The sequence below is a fragment of the Jaculus jaculus genome, chromosome 1, assembly GCF_020740685.1.
Source record: "Jaculus jaculus isolate mJacJac1 chromosome 1, mJacJac1.mat.Y.cur, whole genome shotgun sequence".
NCBI classification, from domain to species: Eukaryota; Metazoa; Chordata; class Mammalia; order Rodentia; family Dipodidae; genus Jaculus; species Jaculus jaculus.
Window position 1 is genome coordinate 339,031,059 of NC_059102.1, and position 16,280 is coordinate 339,047,338.

General features: G+C 38.9%; 1 protein-coding gene across 10 annotated transcripts in view; it reads right to left on the reverse strand.

Annotated features, from left to right (window-relative positions):
* Gpatch2 (G-patch domain containing 2) overlaps nt 1–16,280 on the reverse strand; it is a 176,109-nt gene that overhangs the window by 133,491 nt on the left and 26,338 nt on the right. The gene's annotated exons all lie outside the window — the stretch shown is intronic.

Consider the following 16,280-nt stretch of genomic DNA (forward strand, 5'->3'; position numbering starts at 1 on the left):
CTCAGTGACTTCAGAAGAAGCACGACACTCAGCTACAGCTCCCAACTTGAATCTACCCAAGTGGCCAACTACCTGTCAGGCATCTGAAGGGCCGGACAATAGGGAGGGTGGGAAGGGAGGGGGACACAAAACCGGACCCAAACGGCAATGGTACCTTAAAACTCTATATCCTATGCACAAGGGGGTACACACATCTGGAGTTTGTTTGCAGTGGCTGGAGGCCCTGGAGCACCCATTTCTCTCTCTCTCCCTGCCTATTTCTGTATTTCTCTCTCTCTAATAAATAAATAAAATAAAATATTTTTAAATAATAAAACAACAAAAAAAAAAAACCCTATACATCCTACAAGACAAACCAAATGGTTGAACCTTCAGCAGGTCTTTAGAGGGAACAAACTGATTCACAAGGCCCTGGAGAGGGTCTGTTGAAAACTGACCTTTATCTCCTCCTATTTGTTTCTCTCTCTCTTCCTTTTCTCTCATCTCTCTATCTCTTTTATTTATTTATTTTTGTTGTTTTGTTTTTTTAAAGTAGGGTCTCACTCTAGCCCAGGCTGACCTGGAATTCACTATGTTGTCTCAGGGTGGCCTTGAACTCTCAGCGATCCTCCTACCTCTGCCACCAGAGTGCTGGGATTAAAGGTGTGTGCCACCATGCCCGGCTCCTCTATCCCTTTTATATCTCTTATTTTTTTCTTCCTTGTCTTCTTGGGCGCTGATCTGTAACTTCCAGTACCAGCAGGTGGGTACCATCCACAATCAGCTTCTGATCAAAGACATACAAGGTTCCCCCCCAAAAAACACAGATTTCTGTCAGAGTGCTTGATGACCTACCAAAGGTCTGCTGAAGACACCATAAACTGTTGGCACATAACATGAAGTGACAAGGCTGGAAGTTGGAAGAGAGTCAGTCCCAAGACAGCGCATCTAGTGCCAGAAGGTGCTACATGAATGACTGGGGGAAAATGACCAATATCTTCCGAGCAACTCATGGTCTAAACTTCTTAGCAGCAAACCTGACATGATGCTCACACAAGTGTAACAGTAGCACATAGCCATGGTGGGAAACCAATTGTTCTCGATTTGGCTAACTGATTCACTCAGTGGAACAGAACCCATAGCTGGAGCTGGGAAACAAGTCAGAACTATATCCAAAAATGAGCCCTCTTTCCACTATCACGCTCCCACCAATTGGTGGCTACAAGTGGGCCTATTATACTCTCTCTAAAAAATAATGATTATCACATTTATTTGGTGCTAATTTATTCTCCATTGGAGAATCTGCTTCTCTTTTTCAGATAGACACAAATCCTAAGGAGAGAACCACCCCATCATACCTCAAAAGGGCCCCAGCTGAAACTAAGGAATTGGAGAAACATGCAAGAATGCTGTTTTCTTGGCAAACTGGAAACCAGCACAATGGTGAAGGAGATAGACACAGAGAACAATCAACCCCTACCAAACCAGATATCCAGAGACAGAGGCTCCCAAGCTTTCAACACTGAAGCAGACCTAAAATAAACCCAACATGGCTCAGGGAAATTTGCAGAAGAGGGGGTGGAAAGAATGTCAGAGCCACACATTGGGTCATGATACAGAGACATTGCCTCCTACCCATAACTGGTGGCTAACCCCACAATGCACAACCCACATTCCCCTACTAGGAGGGTCCCTGTGGAGTGGGGAGGACAGGGAGGAGGCTAACATTGGCACCAACTTGCCTGTATTCACTGAGTAAAACAAAAATTTTTTAAACTTAAAAAAAGAAAAAGAAAAGAAGTAGTGAGACAGCTAACCCAGCTACCTGCTTTCAATTAATGGAATGGAAGGGGAAATTTGAATTAAAATGAGGGAATGAGGAAGATAGAAATAAAAAGTAATTTTAAGAGATCATTCAAAAATGAAGATAAAGGGCCTGGAGAAAATGTTCAGAAGGTAAGAGCACTTACTGTGCAGGCATAAAGTTCAAAGTTTATTCCCTAGCACCCATGAAAACCCAAGTGTGTCATACATGCCCAAAATCCAAGTTCTAAAGGAGAGACAGGAAAATCAATGGGGTTCCCTGTCAGCCAGCCAAACAGAAAAGTGCTGTGAATGCTAGGTTCAGTGAGAGAACCTGCTTCCAAGAAACAAGGCAGATGAGTGAAGTCGTCCTCTGGCCTCCACACATACGTGCATAGTACATCTACACAAACATATCATATACACACACTAAAAAAAAGAGAACAAAATAGAAAATGTGAAGTATAATAATAGAAATAAGCCCATGAATATAAGAAACACAATAAATAACAATATATTTTTTGCAAGATTTTTATTTATTTGCAAAGAGAGAGTGAATGGGTGCACTAGGGTCTCATGCCACTGCAAACAAACTCTAGATACATATGCCACTTTGTACATCTGGCTTTATATATACACTGGAAAACTGAACCCAGGTCATCAGGCTTTGCAAAAAAAAAACAACCTTTAGCCACCAAGCCAGCCATATCTCTAGCCCTGCAACTATCACATGTACATGATATTTAAGTCCTACCATAAGCTGTTTGCAAAATACACACCTAAAACAAAAGACTATAAAGAGGATATGAAATAAGCAATCAATAACACCAGGAAGCCATTGACTAAAGAAAGCTGATGGCAGATAGATTATTGAAATGATGCACAAGAGATTTTACGAAATAAAGACTATTACTAAAGTTTCCATTCATCAAGATACTGAATGCAATTTGAACACCAGCTTTCACTGGGCCTGTGTGGCCCACAGTCACAGGAATGCGACCTTGCATTATGCTTTCTCCTGGACCTTCCTCTACTCCCCTAGAGAATCCCATGGATGGTCATGTTCATCCCACTGCTAGATTCCAGGTTTTGGAGATATCCACTCTTCAGTGCTTCTAGCCATATGCCTGGAAATACTGTTGGTAATAGCAAACATTGGGAAAATCCAAATATTCAACATATTGTATTTGCATAGCACAAGCATTGGACAATCTACTATTAAACTCCACATAAAGCATGACAGCAAGGAAAGTTGCTCCCTTTAGTAAGACTTACCTGTGGGGCCTTACTACGAGAGCTTTGAGTTCCGTTTCTTAAGCCATATGGGAAGCCCACCAGACCACTCTTTTTCTAAAATGAAAATGCATGTCTAGCCAGGTGTGATGGCACATGCCTTGAATTCAATCACTTGGGAGGCAGAGGCAGGAAGATCATCATGAGTTCCAGGGCACCTAGAGACTACATTCTGAATTCCAGGTCAGCTTGAGCTAGAGTGAGACCCTACCACGTAAAACCCAATCAAACCAAACCAAACAAACAGAAAACATGTCTGTCTATAATATATATATATATTCTTAATTTTTATAAATTATATCACATTTAAATACTATTTCACACACATTTTATTTCACTATTTTTTATAGTGCACACTTGCATGAAGTAAAGTTCCTTTGGGCTAATCATATGAAGAAAGAGGAAATGAGTTTTAGGGTGCTTAGAGGCTTAGAGTAGATGCTTTTCTGACCTTCCAATCAATTTATCTCAACCATACATAACAGAGAAACAGGAAGAGGATCTATATTTCCTGACTTCAAATAGGTTCCCAACAGCATTCACCAAAATATGAGTTGTAGAAATTATCTTTAAGGAAGAAAGAAAGGAGGAGGGAGGGAGAGAAGACTACCAATTACATTTCTCTAAATAAAGCGTCTGTTGAAACATGTATCAGAATCCTTCAGAGCTATGTAAACTGCCTCATCTAGTGTTTCTGACAACAAAATGCTTCTCTCATTCTCTCATTTGGAATAAAATAATGCTTTTTATAAATGCAAGATCTTAAAGTATGGAGACCAGAAGTAGAAGGAAGGGACCTGACCAAACCACAGAGGATCTAGAAGACAGTGAACACAGGAGACCAATGTCAAGTCCTGATGCCATGCGTGTATGCTGAGCTGTGTTGGGTTAGAGACAGACTAGGAGGGAACAGCGGGAGGTAGGGAACCAGTCACCAGGCCCTTCTTAGTCATGTGAGTTAATAATGGACTGGACAGAAACAGGATGTAGAACTAGAAAGGACGATTTGGATCCCAGCAAAGTCAAGAAAAAGTTTTTCCAAGATTCACATGATTAGGATAATCAGGGACCAAATATTTTAATACATTAATGTATATTATTTCTTTAAATCTATATAGTATATCATTAATGTATATCATTTCTTTAAATCTATATAGGCTGCCTATGAGTATTGTGAAAGACCTGGAACTTAATTTTTGCCAAAGTTGAACGAGTACATGAAGCTGACTAAATATTTCAACAGAACCCCTCAGGATAAATGCTATATGGAGTTTATCTTTGGATTCACTACCCTTAGGAGCCTGAGGGTTCTTTTCTTTAAGACAGCTTAGATTGGGGAGTAGATTTGAACTCCCTGCTCTATCTAGTGGGCATGCAAAAGCAACAAGGACAGGGGTAAATGCAGCTTTTCAGAAAGTGCCAGCGTTCCCCACTGACAGTGGCCCAAAAGGTAAACTATGATCTATGTATGTATATAAAGTCTTTCCACTCCCATATTACACACTTCTTTTTTTTTTTTTTTTAGCATCTATGTGTGTAGGCTTGAGAAAGTATGTGTGTGGAGGCCACAGGTAAATATCAGGTGGTTTCCTCAATTGCTGTCCACTTTATATTTTACTTCTGCTAACAGGTCCATACAGGTTACTGTTTTTTTAAGACAAGTGTTTTCAGTGGAGCTCTATTCCTCAGGAAACCTCTTTTCTCTAGTGCCAACCACCCCTCCCCCCAGGCAAGGACTCATGCCCACCTTTGACATGGGTTCTAGAATCCATACTGAGGTCCTCATGCGTGCATGCATGTCAGCACTTTTCACACTGAGCCATCTCTGCAGCTGCCCACATTACACACTTCGTCACCCACTTATGGACCCTCCCTAAATTCTTATTCATGCCGTGTTTTATACAAATGCAATGACATATATTATATTTTGCCTGATGGGTGAGGTTGGACAGATGTATACCAGTGTTTGACCAGCAAATAGGGTTCTATTCCTATTTCTAGCTGCTACAATTCTTAAAATACTTTGCATTGACTATAATAGGGAATGCAGTTTCCAGTATGAAACTACTATAAATAAATAAATGAATGTTAAGAGTTAATTTATAGTTTACAAAAATGACATACATTATTTCATCTGACCTTCAAGCATTCCTACTTTAGTGATGAGGAAACTGAAGCTCAAACACTTTATTTACTCATCACAGGCACAGTAAATCATGGGCTTGAGGATGATACTGTTCTATGCTGTGTGTATTACTCCAGAAGAGTAGCGCGCAGTACTGCCAATGGTAAGGTTACAGGAAAGGTAACAGGTTGGAAGGAAGAGCAGTGCTTTCTGCAGGGGAAGCCTTCAGGAGACGGTAATTAAGACGCATCTTCACAAAGAGCGTTCCACAGACACAGAGCAGCGCTGTGAGGACAGATGGAGGGCTGGGACAGCAGCTGAAACACGTACGGATGGCTTACTCAGGATGCAGCCGTGAGGGAGGCCCAGGAGAGCAAACTGAAAGCTAACTTTGGTCCTGTGGCAAACACACTTACTGCTGTTTTGGCGTTAAAGGAGTTAATTAGAAGTCAAAGGCTCAGAAGCCTCACCACTAAATAAATGCTACTAGAGGAATTTGAAAAGAAAGGCACAGCATTAGATATTTGTTCATTTTTTCCTTAAATATATTGATTGCCACGCTTAATGTAATATGAGAAACAAACTGCAATGTATAAATAACTCAGAGATTACTTTTCAGTTTTTATAGCATGTTGAATTCATTAAAATCTGTAATTTCCAAATATAGACTTTAGTTTGGTTATCTCTGATGAATAGCATATCTTAAAGAAACTATATTGAAAATTTCAGGTGCTGGAGATGGCTCAGCAGTTAAGGCATTTACCTGTAAAGCCTAATGACTCAGGTTCAATTCCCCAGTACTTATGTAAAGCCAGAAAGTGGTGCATGCATGTGGAGTTCATTTGCAAGGACTAGAGGCCTTGGCAGGCCCATTCTCTCCCACACTCTGCTTGCAAATAAAGAAATAAATAATTTCAATAAGTTCACAACTTTTTATTTTTGCATATGTACCTGTGTGCAGTATTCATGTGTATAATGAGTGTGTGTTGATGGCAAGTGTCTTCCTCAATTGCTCTCCACTTTATCTTATGTGTGAGTACTTATAAGTGCATTTTTAAAAGAAGGTCTCTCACTAAACCTAGAGCTCACAAATTCATCTAGAAGAGCTAGCCAGCATGTGCAAGGGATCCTCTGGTTTCCACTCTGATTGGGATCACCAGCATGTGTCCAGCATTTTACATGGGTGCTTAGGATCCAAACACAGGTTATCATGCCTGCACAGTGAATGCCCCAGCTATCAAGTTAACACCTATTTACTCAAGTATTTCACTGAGATAAATAAGAGGACTGCAAGGACCTAGGTAAGTAAAGACCAATCTATGCACTAGAAAAAAATCCACTTCTTCAATGTGTTTTGTCCAAATAATAAACTCTACTTAGGCCATTCTAGACATATAAATTATGTTTCTTATCTGCTAAATTAGTCAATATCATGTTATATGATTGTAATCACATACATTTGCAATGAGTTACTGGTTTCATTCAAGCTAGCTAATGTCACCTTCATTCTTAGTAGAAGCCAGTCTGTAAAGTTACTGTTCTACTGTATCTACTTCAGTTGATAGATCCTAAAAAGCTTAACACCCTGTCCCAGGACATTCTGATTACCTGTATATTTTTCTTAAGTTAGTAAGAAAATAAACTGATACTTTTTCATTTTTAAATTCTACAGGAAAGTACAGTAGAAGTGGAGGTAGAAAATCAGGGATGGCAGTCTATGAATGTCTTGTGAAAAAACTAAAGACAGTATAAAATTAAATTGACCAGAGAGAACGTTCACTATACAGTATCAGAAAAAATGTTTAAGAGCAAAAAGAATGGGAAATGTTTGTGTTCTGTATCAGCTTTAAAAAAAATGATAACTGTATTCTAAGAATGTAATGTTTGTGGAAAAGCCCATATGATTTCTCAAGATACATTATGAAGGAACAATATGAAATGTATAATTAGAGAATAAAAATGTATACTTACATTAGAGATTGAAAGGGGAATCATCTGTGTAAGACATTGGTGGGAGATAGCTGCATATTTCGACTTACTTTGAAGGCTACTTTTTAATGACTTAAATAAAAGCAGGATCTCATTATGATCAATACTGGATCCTGATTCACAAGGTTATTTCCTTTTGTTTGTGTATACTTACATGATAATGATGGCACAGCTCAATGGACCTTTGTCCAACCCTGCCTGGATTCAAAATTAATCTATGGTCACTATCATATAAAATATCTAAGTGCTTGTTTTATGAAATCCGGCCCTTTGCTTGAGAAGTTACAGTGAAAAGTCTTTTAATCTCCTTCTAAAAAAGAATTTACTGTGTTGCATTTAAGCTCAGGTTCAAGGGTATTAAAATGTACAAAGGAGAGTGAAAAAAGGTGCTAGGTTATAGATTTTAACTTCTTAACTAGAAAATTGACTCAAAATAGATTTTCTAATTTACAATGAATCAAAAGAGAAAACATTCGACCATAGCAAAAGTGGCACAAATGTATCAAAAAAACCCAAATGAATAAACATTTGAGGAGATTTATTATTAGAAATTGTAATAAATTTTGGAAAGATGAATTGATTTTAGTTAAAAGGTATAACTGACAATTTATTGGGCGGGAAGATGCATTATTTTCCAATTGTTATCCATCTACAGTAAAACTGATTTGTGTCCTATTGTATTTTATGGAAAAGGAGAGTGCAACTTTCAGTGATTTAGATTAAATGTATTAATCATGACCAAGCACTGTGAACTATATATCTACTATTAAAGAAGATTTTTGACATTTAATTCTGTAGCAATATTTTGGCTCTGTACCACTCTTCCTAAATCCAATTCCTGCTACAGTTGGCAGATTTCTCCCTTTTAATTTTATGAGCCTGAAAGTAGCATTTAAGCACCCATGCGGTAAATAATGCAGGATTAGAAATATTTAGTGTTTTGTTTCCCTTTCAAGAGTGGTAATCCATCAAATCCAAAAATGTTCTCTAAAATTTTTCTATATTTTTGGCAATCTCTAATATATGGTATATCATAAAAACTATAAAATTAAATAAAATGCATTACAAAGTCAGGAGAGATATGCTCTCTACAACAAGCTAAGAGCAGGTAAAATGCACTTTCAATCACTATCATGGATCCTTACTGAAAAACAGAACAAAATATTGTTTAAATGAGCATTAAAAAATGACATTTAACTAGGATCTTTTAATTTTATTCCCTCAGGTAATGAATCTTAATGAGTATGCAAATATTTCCAAAGCAGTGTAATCATCTAATATCCACCTAAGGCATGCACGATTGTCAGACAGCGTTCTAGTCACATCGGAGAATAATTACTGATGCTCTGATCACGTGCAGAAGTGATCTATGAAAGTAAACATAAATCTTACGATATGCAATGCATATTTCTCCTAAATAAAATTAATTTATAGTTGTTTAATACAAGTGAAACAAAGGCAAAAATTGACTTGCTTTCCCTACAAAAGACTGGACAAAAGCATAGTTAATTTAAAACAGCTACAATTTTTTATATTTAACATGTAGGATTAAAAATAATTAAAACTTACAATTTAAATAGTATATTAGTAAATCAAAATTCAGTAAAGCTCATTAAACAAAATCAAATTCCAAGTTTTAAACCTGAATTTTTATAAAGTATTAATATTTGTTATTAATGAACTCAAATTATTACAATAATCACCCTATAACTACATGTGGTATTTTGAAATATATCAAAGTAATAAAATAACCTGTCAAATGAGTAATTATCCACACTTAATCTATATATAAAACAAATGGCCCAGAAATGAGTAAAGTGTATAATTCACTCAAGACAATGTGATGCTATATATCCATGGTTAAAGCATCTAATTTCTTCATACATATTCATTTCTTAATTCACTTTTAATGAAATTCATAATTACAACTGTTGTGAAAACAAGTTTACATTCTCTCAGAAATTAGATAATTTGAAAAGCGTGTGTGTGTGAAAAACGTACCTTCCCCTTTTCATATACAATTTGTCTGCTTTTCCCTCCTTGCCCTCCACTCAGTGTTACACCGTGACGTTACATACTGGGGTATGTACTGGGAGAAACTGGAGGACATGCAATTAGTGTTTTTTGTTAGGTATTTTACTGCTATCTTTTGAGACATGATCCTATAGCTCAGACTAGCCATGAAGTAATGCTCCAGCCTCAGATTCCGGAGAGCTGAGACTCCAAGAGGGCATCACAGGCTTCCAGCTGTACTAATGTTGGGGACACTGAGAGGAAGTTAAGTTAGTCAAAGGAGAAAAAGTCTGGTATTAATTACACATGAAAGAAACTACTGCCAAGTTTGTGACTTGACCAAAGTATTTATTTCTATAAACTCTGCAATAATCTCAAAGAATAAATTTATCACTCAAGAAAAAAATTTCTGAATTTTTCCTCAGAATCAGAACCCAATCAGATTCTGATCAGGTAACCTGTGTAAGCTGACAAGAAATTTAAGCTTCAAGTCTCAGCGTGTTTTAAGTTACTATTTAAACAGGAAAATCACGTGACGGGCATGGTGGTGCACACATTTAATCCCAGCATGGGAGGCAGAGGCAGGAGAATCACTGTGAGCTCACCAGCCACCCTGAGACTCCATAGTGAATTCCAGGTCAGCCTGGGCTAGAGTGGAACCCTACCTCAAAAAACAAAAAAAAACAAAGAAAAAAAAGAAGGAAAATCACTATAGCTACAACTATAAGTACAGAAAATGGACAATTTCTAGAAATTTGCATTTGTAGAAGAACAGAGCGTTCAAAAGCCCCTGCTAGGGATCTTTATTAGTGGACGTTAATGATCTAAAGTCTATACTTCAGAACTTAGAAAATATGGATTGTGATAATATTAATATAATGGAAGTATGGAGATTATATGGGTGTAGCTTTTAAAACATTAAATAGGATTCAAAATTTGATTATTTATTAACCTTTTAGAATAGAAAATATTTGCATGTAGGTGGGGTAAAGTAGAAGGAAAGACGAAAACGTTTACAGAGGAAAAGCTATCACACTGAAAAATAAAACGCATACAACTGAACAGATTTAATTTGGTCAAGCAAATAAAAAAATGACTTGCCCAATATATTCAGTAAATTTACCAAAAGAGCTAATTTAGTGAGCTGAGCCATTAGGTCCATCCAATGTTCATACAAGAAATATACAATTCTGTATCTTGCAGGCAAGTCTGGATATTTAGACCTGTAAGTCCTTGAGAAGTGGGCCACAGGATCAGAGTTTAAATCCTGACAGTACCAATTACTAGCTCTGGCCTTATGCAAGTCATTTAAGCCCTCTTTCCCTCAGTTTCTTAGTCTATAAAATGGAGAAGATAATGTTAACCTCACTAGACATTTTGTGAACATTAATTAATAAATTAATATACTAAGATATTAAAACACAGTCAGATGATAAAATATTAATGTTAGAAATTACTGTGATAAATATGTTGTCCTTATCAGAAAGGTTGCTAAAATATAAGCTATTTAATAATATGAATTGTACTGTAAAATAAATGAAAATCTGGGTAGTACTTGTGGTATCTCAGACATTTTATTACAATGTACACTCCAAGGTGCACTTCTAAGGACACTGTTCTAGATTATTTTTTGTCCTGTTTGAATTTCAAAGCCTTCATATCTATTACTTTGTAAAATCATCAAAATAAAAAACAGGTAGAACTTCCCAGGAAATACATTAGTGATAGTACTATCATTTCAGCTTTCTCACAAAGCTCCACGAAAACACCAATAAAAGAATAAAGTGTCATCTGCACAAGGGCAAAGAGCACACGCAAGAAAGCCAGCCAGGGACGCAAGACCAGAGGCAGTTCTGATGAAATGGTGTGAAGACATGGCAATCAACAGCCAGCAGACCCCAGGATGCTCTGACAGCGGAGGTCTGGACCACCTTTTCAACTGGCAGCTATGGAGAAGGCTTTTAAGTTGATCCCTAGAGCCTCTTCCTCAGACCACAGTCACATATCACTGACATATGCTATTTCTCAGCAGCTCAAATTTTATTTCATGAAAACATTAAATTGAAGGACTATTTGTTCCTATGACATATTATTATGAGACCATGGAAATTCAACAGAATTCTGCAAAGTCAATGTCCACAGTGACTGGCTGACACAAAGAACTCTGACCCCCTCTTGACCTGATGCAGAGCCATCTTCAGAAAAAATGAAAAACAATGAAGAGGGCTGGAGAAGATGGCTTAGCAGTTAAGGTGCTTGCCTACAAAGACAAAGGACCCCAGGTTTCATTCCCCAGGTGCCCACATAAGCCAAATGCACAAAGTGGTGCATGTATCTGGAATTCATTTGCAGCATCTAAAAGCCCTGGCATGCCATTCTCTCCCTCTCTGCCTGTGTGCTTCCCCCCACCCACAAATAAATATTTTTTTAAAAAAAGGAAAAACAATGAACTCATGATACCCATACATAATGGAAAAGTTGCTGTTACTTAATGTCACAATGACAACTTAATTAGCTGTAGAAAAGCTCCCTTAAGGGATGCAGAGATGGCTTAGCAGTTAAGGAGCTTGCCTATGAAACTTAAGGACCCAGGTTCGATTTCCCAGAAACCCACATAAGCTACATGCACATGGTGGTGCCTGGGTATGGAGTTCAACTACAATGGCTAGACACCTGATGGACCCAAATTCATCCCCCCAATCTCTCATCATTAGTGAATCACTATCAGTGTTTGAAGAACTGCTAAGCATAATGTGTGCTGAGCCCTGACTACCATTACTGGGGGCTTACATAATTAAGCATAAGGAATAGTATTAAATCACTGGTCACCCATTAATGAAAGAATGATGAGACACAGGGTACAATGACATTTCCAACGTGAGTTATCGAACAAGAGGGAAGAATAAGAAGTGGATTTAAAGATGAGTTATAGAAGCTGGGTGTGGAGGCACACACCTTTAATCTCAGCATCCGGGAATCAGAGATAGGAGGATCGCCGTGACTTGAAGACCACTCTGAGATTACATAGTAAATTCCAGGTCAGCCTGGGCTACAGTGAAACCCTGCCTTGAAAAACTAAAGAGATGGGGTATAGAACTTGAACTATTCACTGAATCTAACGAAAGGGGTTGTCCTGTCATGGGTAAGGGGATAATAACAGAGAGGGCCTAATGGTAGAAAGTGAGCAGTGAAAATGGAAAGAAAAAAAAAACTGTATTCTATCATAGTCAGTGAGATTATGTTTAGGTTAGAGAATTACATGGGCAAAGTATGTTTTACAAATGTTTACTTGCAATTATATGTGATATGGATGAGAAGCGGGAAAATGAAGAGAAAGACCAAAGAGACTAACGCAGAGCCAAAATACAAGACTGTGAGAAACAACTCCTGGGGAAAAAGCCATATAGTCACGTCTACTGTGACCAACTCATTTGCAATAGGACAACAAAACCTCATCCAACTTCCACTTTATTCTCCTAAACCCTGATAATGATTTCAGGTTAAGTGATGTCACAACAATTACAGACAATGTCTGCTGGGATGGTCTCCCAGTCATTTGAATGCCCATCCTGGAAGGCATACGCTAACTACTAGCTAAGTAGTACAAGGGAACCCTTCTCTTGAATAATCTTGTCATGAATCCTCGGTTACGTAAACTGACCTTCAGCTGGAAGATGTATAAGTGATTTCAGCAGAAAGTGCTTGTTAAATATTATTTGTAAGTGTTCTACCCATCATTGATTTTAGACTTTCTGATATTACGTACATACCACTTCTAAAGGTAAGTTAGAAAACCGAGTTTTCCAAACCAGCAGAATCATTGTTTCAGCAACATAAAAAGGAGAAAGCCAGAGTTGAACAAGACTGAAAAAGTATAATGTTTGTAGCATTTATGTTTCCCTGATTTTGGTTAAAAAGAGAAAAATAATGAGAACTCTGATACCATTACCATCTATGAGTTGGTGAGAGCGATTATTCCATGGAGTCAAATGCTTACCAATCAGCAAGGGCAGGTGGGAAGAAAGACTGAGTAGAGAACCCAGGCTAGCCTGGAATTCACTCCCTACATACATCAATCTAGCCTAGAAGTTTCCTGTGATTCATTCTCCTGCCTCTACTTCTAAAATGCTAGGATTACATACATAACCACCATGCCCAGCTTTAATTTCTTAAAAAACAGAAAATTTTAGATCATATTGCAAAGGTTTCTTAGGATACAAAATGAAAGATTTTGCATACTAATCTAAAAATGTTTTTCAAAAACTTCATGCAAAGCCAGGCATTATGGCTCCTTCCTGGAAAGTCCAACATGCGGGAGTCTCAGGCAGCGGGGTCATCTGGAGGCCAGCCTGAAGCTGTATTATGAACTCAAAGCTCTTGGACTACAGGGTCCTATTCAAAAATAAATAAATATATGGAACTAAACAAACAAATAAATACATCATATAGTTACAAACTCAATGTCTTGAAAAAGGTTTAACAGGAAGTCCATAGAAAGCGGGCTGTGGTGGACTATATCCCAGCACTTAGGAAGCTGAGGCATAAGGCAGAAGAACTCAAGGCCATCTTTGGCTAGACAGGGACTGAACTCTCAAGTCATCCCAGGCTATATGAAGCCCTGTCTCAAAAATAAGCAAACAAGGGCTAGAGAGATGGCTCAGCAGTTAAATCAATTGCCTACAAAGCCTAAGGACCCATGTTCGATTCCCTAGTATCCACATAAAGCAAGATAGGCAAGGTGGTGCATGCACGTGGAGTTTGTTGCAGGGCTGAAATGCCCATCCTCTATCTCTTTATCTAATAAGCAACAGAAAATATTTTTAAGTATATGAGCAAACAAAAAGCTTTTAAAATAGTCTGAAGATGAGTTTGTACACATATTCAGAAGCTGGAAACGGGGCTGGGCAGATGGCTCGGAGGGCAAGAGGGCTCGCTGAGCAAGCATGGCGACCTGACTTGATTCTCAAAACCCACCCAGAAGCCAGACATGGCTGACTTGTGCCTCTGACTCTAGTGCTGTGGAGGGCCACAAGAAATCTCTGAAGGCCCCCTTGCCAGCTCACCTAACTGTGGGGAAAAAAATGGGGGGAGCTCTAGGATAAGCGAGTAGTAGGACAGAGGAGTGATGGAGGAAGACAAACGGCATCTCCCTCTGACCTCAGTGTAAGCATGGGTGCTCCACTACACACACACTATACACACCAATACACACTCAAATATAGACACTCAGATACACACACACACCACACCTATTATCCACACACATACACCAAAAGATAAAAAGGGTCCTTTATGTACTTTTATGCATAAAAGACAAGTGAGCAAGCGTAACATCAGAAGAATGAACTGGAGTTCCTAACATGTTAATTTTCAGTACATTCATATGACGACATCCAAAATACCACACATGAATTTGTCACTCGATTTCTTGAACCGGATCCAACCTGATTCCGGATGTACTGGCTGTCCTGCTCACCCGCCTCTCGCCCACGCTACTGTGCGGGACATCTGAAGAACGGCACAAGAACCAAGGCTAGCCGGCAAATCTTCCTTAATGGCTTTCAGGTCCGGTAAATTCCCTATTGCATTACTTACTTTTCTCCATGGCCCTTTGCACTTGCTTGCTCTCCCGAACCGAGGCTGCTTGGATTCACTCAAGTGAAAGCTGCAGGAGAGCAGGCGGGCCCGGCTCGGCGCTGGGACACGCAGGGCTACGCTGAGCAGGCGCTACGAGTGCTGGGGCACTGCTGCTCTCCACCACGAGCCCCTCGGCTCACACCGGCGAGAGTGTCGGGCTAGAAAAAGACTCGAGTCCAGGGCCTGCGCTTCTTATCTGCTGGGAAACACATACTGAACCCAGACTCTTGATACATCCATAAATATAACTACCCAATGTTACCTACATGTCCATGTGACCAGATATGAAATGGACTCACAGGACAAGGCCACAATGATCTAACTGGTGCCTGCTTGTCCACCTCAGCAACACTAGTTCCATAGTGTTTGGAATATCCCATGCTGCTTCAGGCTTGAGCATTGCCCACGCACTGAGCTTCAACTCATTGCTCAAATCCAGGTAATGCATCTTCCCAGAATTTAGTCATGATGTCAACAAGAGAATGAAAGAAACAGAACAGAGAAAATTTTGTCACTGAGCTATAGTTGCCATGTGACAGCTATAGAGCACATTATAAAACAGAAGGAATAATGGGCTCCATTGGAGAAAAAAGGGGAGAAAATACGACAAAACTTATCAGACGAAACTAAGGCAGATTAGAAGGTTCCAGTACTAGATGGCATGAAAGATTAGTAAGAAGACGCTACGAATGAGCAGAAACTGACAAAAGGCAGAATCAGAGAGGAGTCGAGGTCACGATGACAGATCTAAGAAAGTAGTACGCCATTTTAAAGCTGATTTTGCTTATGGCACACACCCGAGCTGTGTGCCTTGCCATCCAAGATAGTGAAGAAGCAAATCCCACTACCAAAAATGAAGACTACTTTAGAAAGAGGATTTATTTATATTTATTAGCAATGTGACAGCAATATGAAGAAACCTCCCAGTGGCATTAATTTTTGCACACCAATAGGAAAATCCAATAAATTGCTTACGATATAGACACCAGCCTACATGAAGGGGCACTGCAAGTGCCAGGTCAGTCAGGACACATAACTAGGACTTGGCAGAGGGCTTCACCTCACAGAATCCAGGCTCCAAGCATCACAGACCCAAATGGTGACACATGAGGCCACGCCTGTCCTGAGCCGTGAGAGGAGCAGCATAACTACTCAAATGTATGTAAACACATGTGGTCAGATTGCAAACACTGACATGTCAAAACTGAGCATCTGGACTGGAGACATGGTTTAGCAGTTAAGATGCTTGCCTGTGAAGCTAAAGGACCTAGGTTCAATTTTCCAGGATCCACATAAGCCATATAAGCTCTGGTGTACCCATTCTCTCTCTCTCTCAAATATTTTTTTTTAAAAAGAAAATAAAAAGATTGAGCATGTTTATATAGTTTATTCTAGGAGTTTTTAAAAATAAATATGGACACTATAACAAGTAATTAGATGC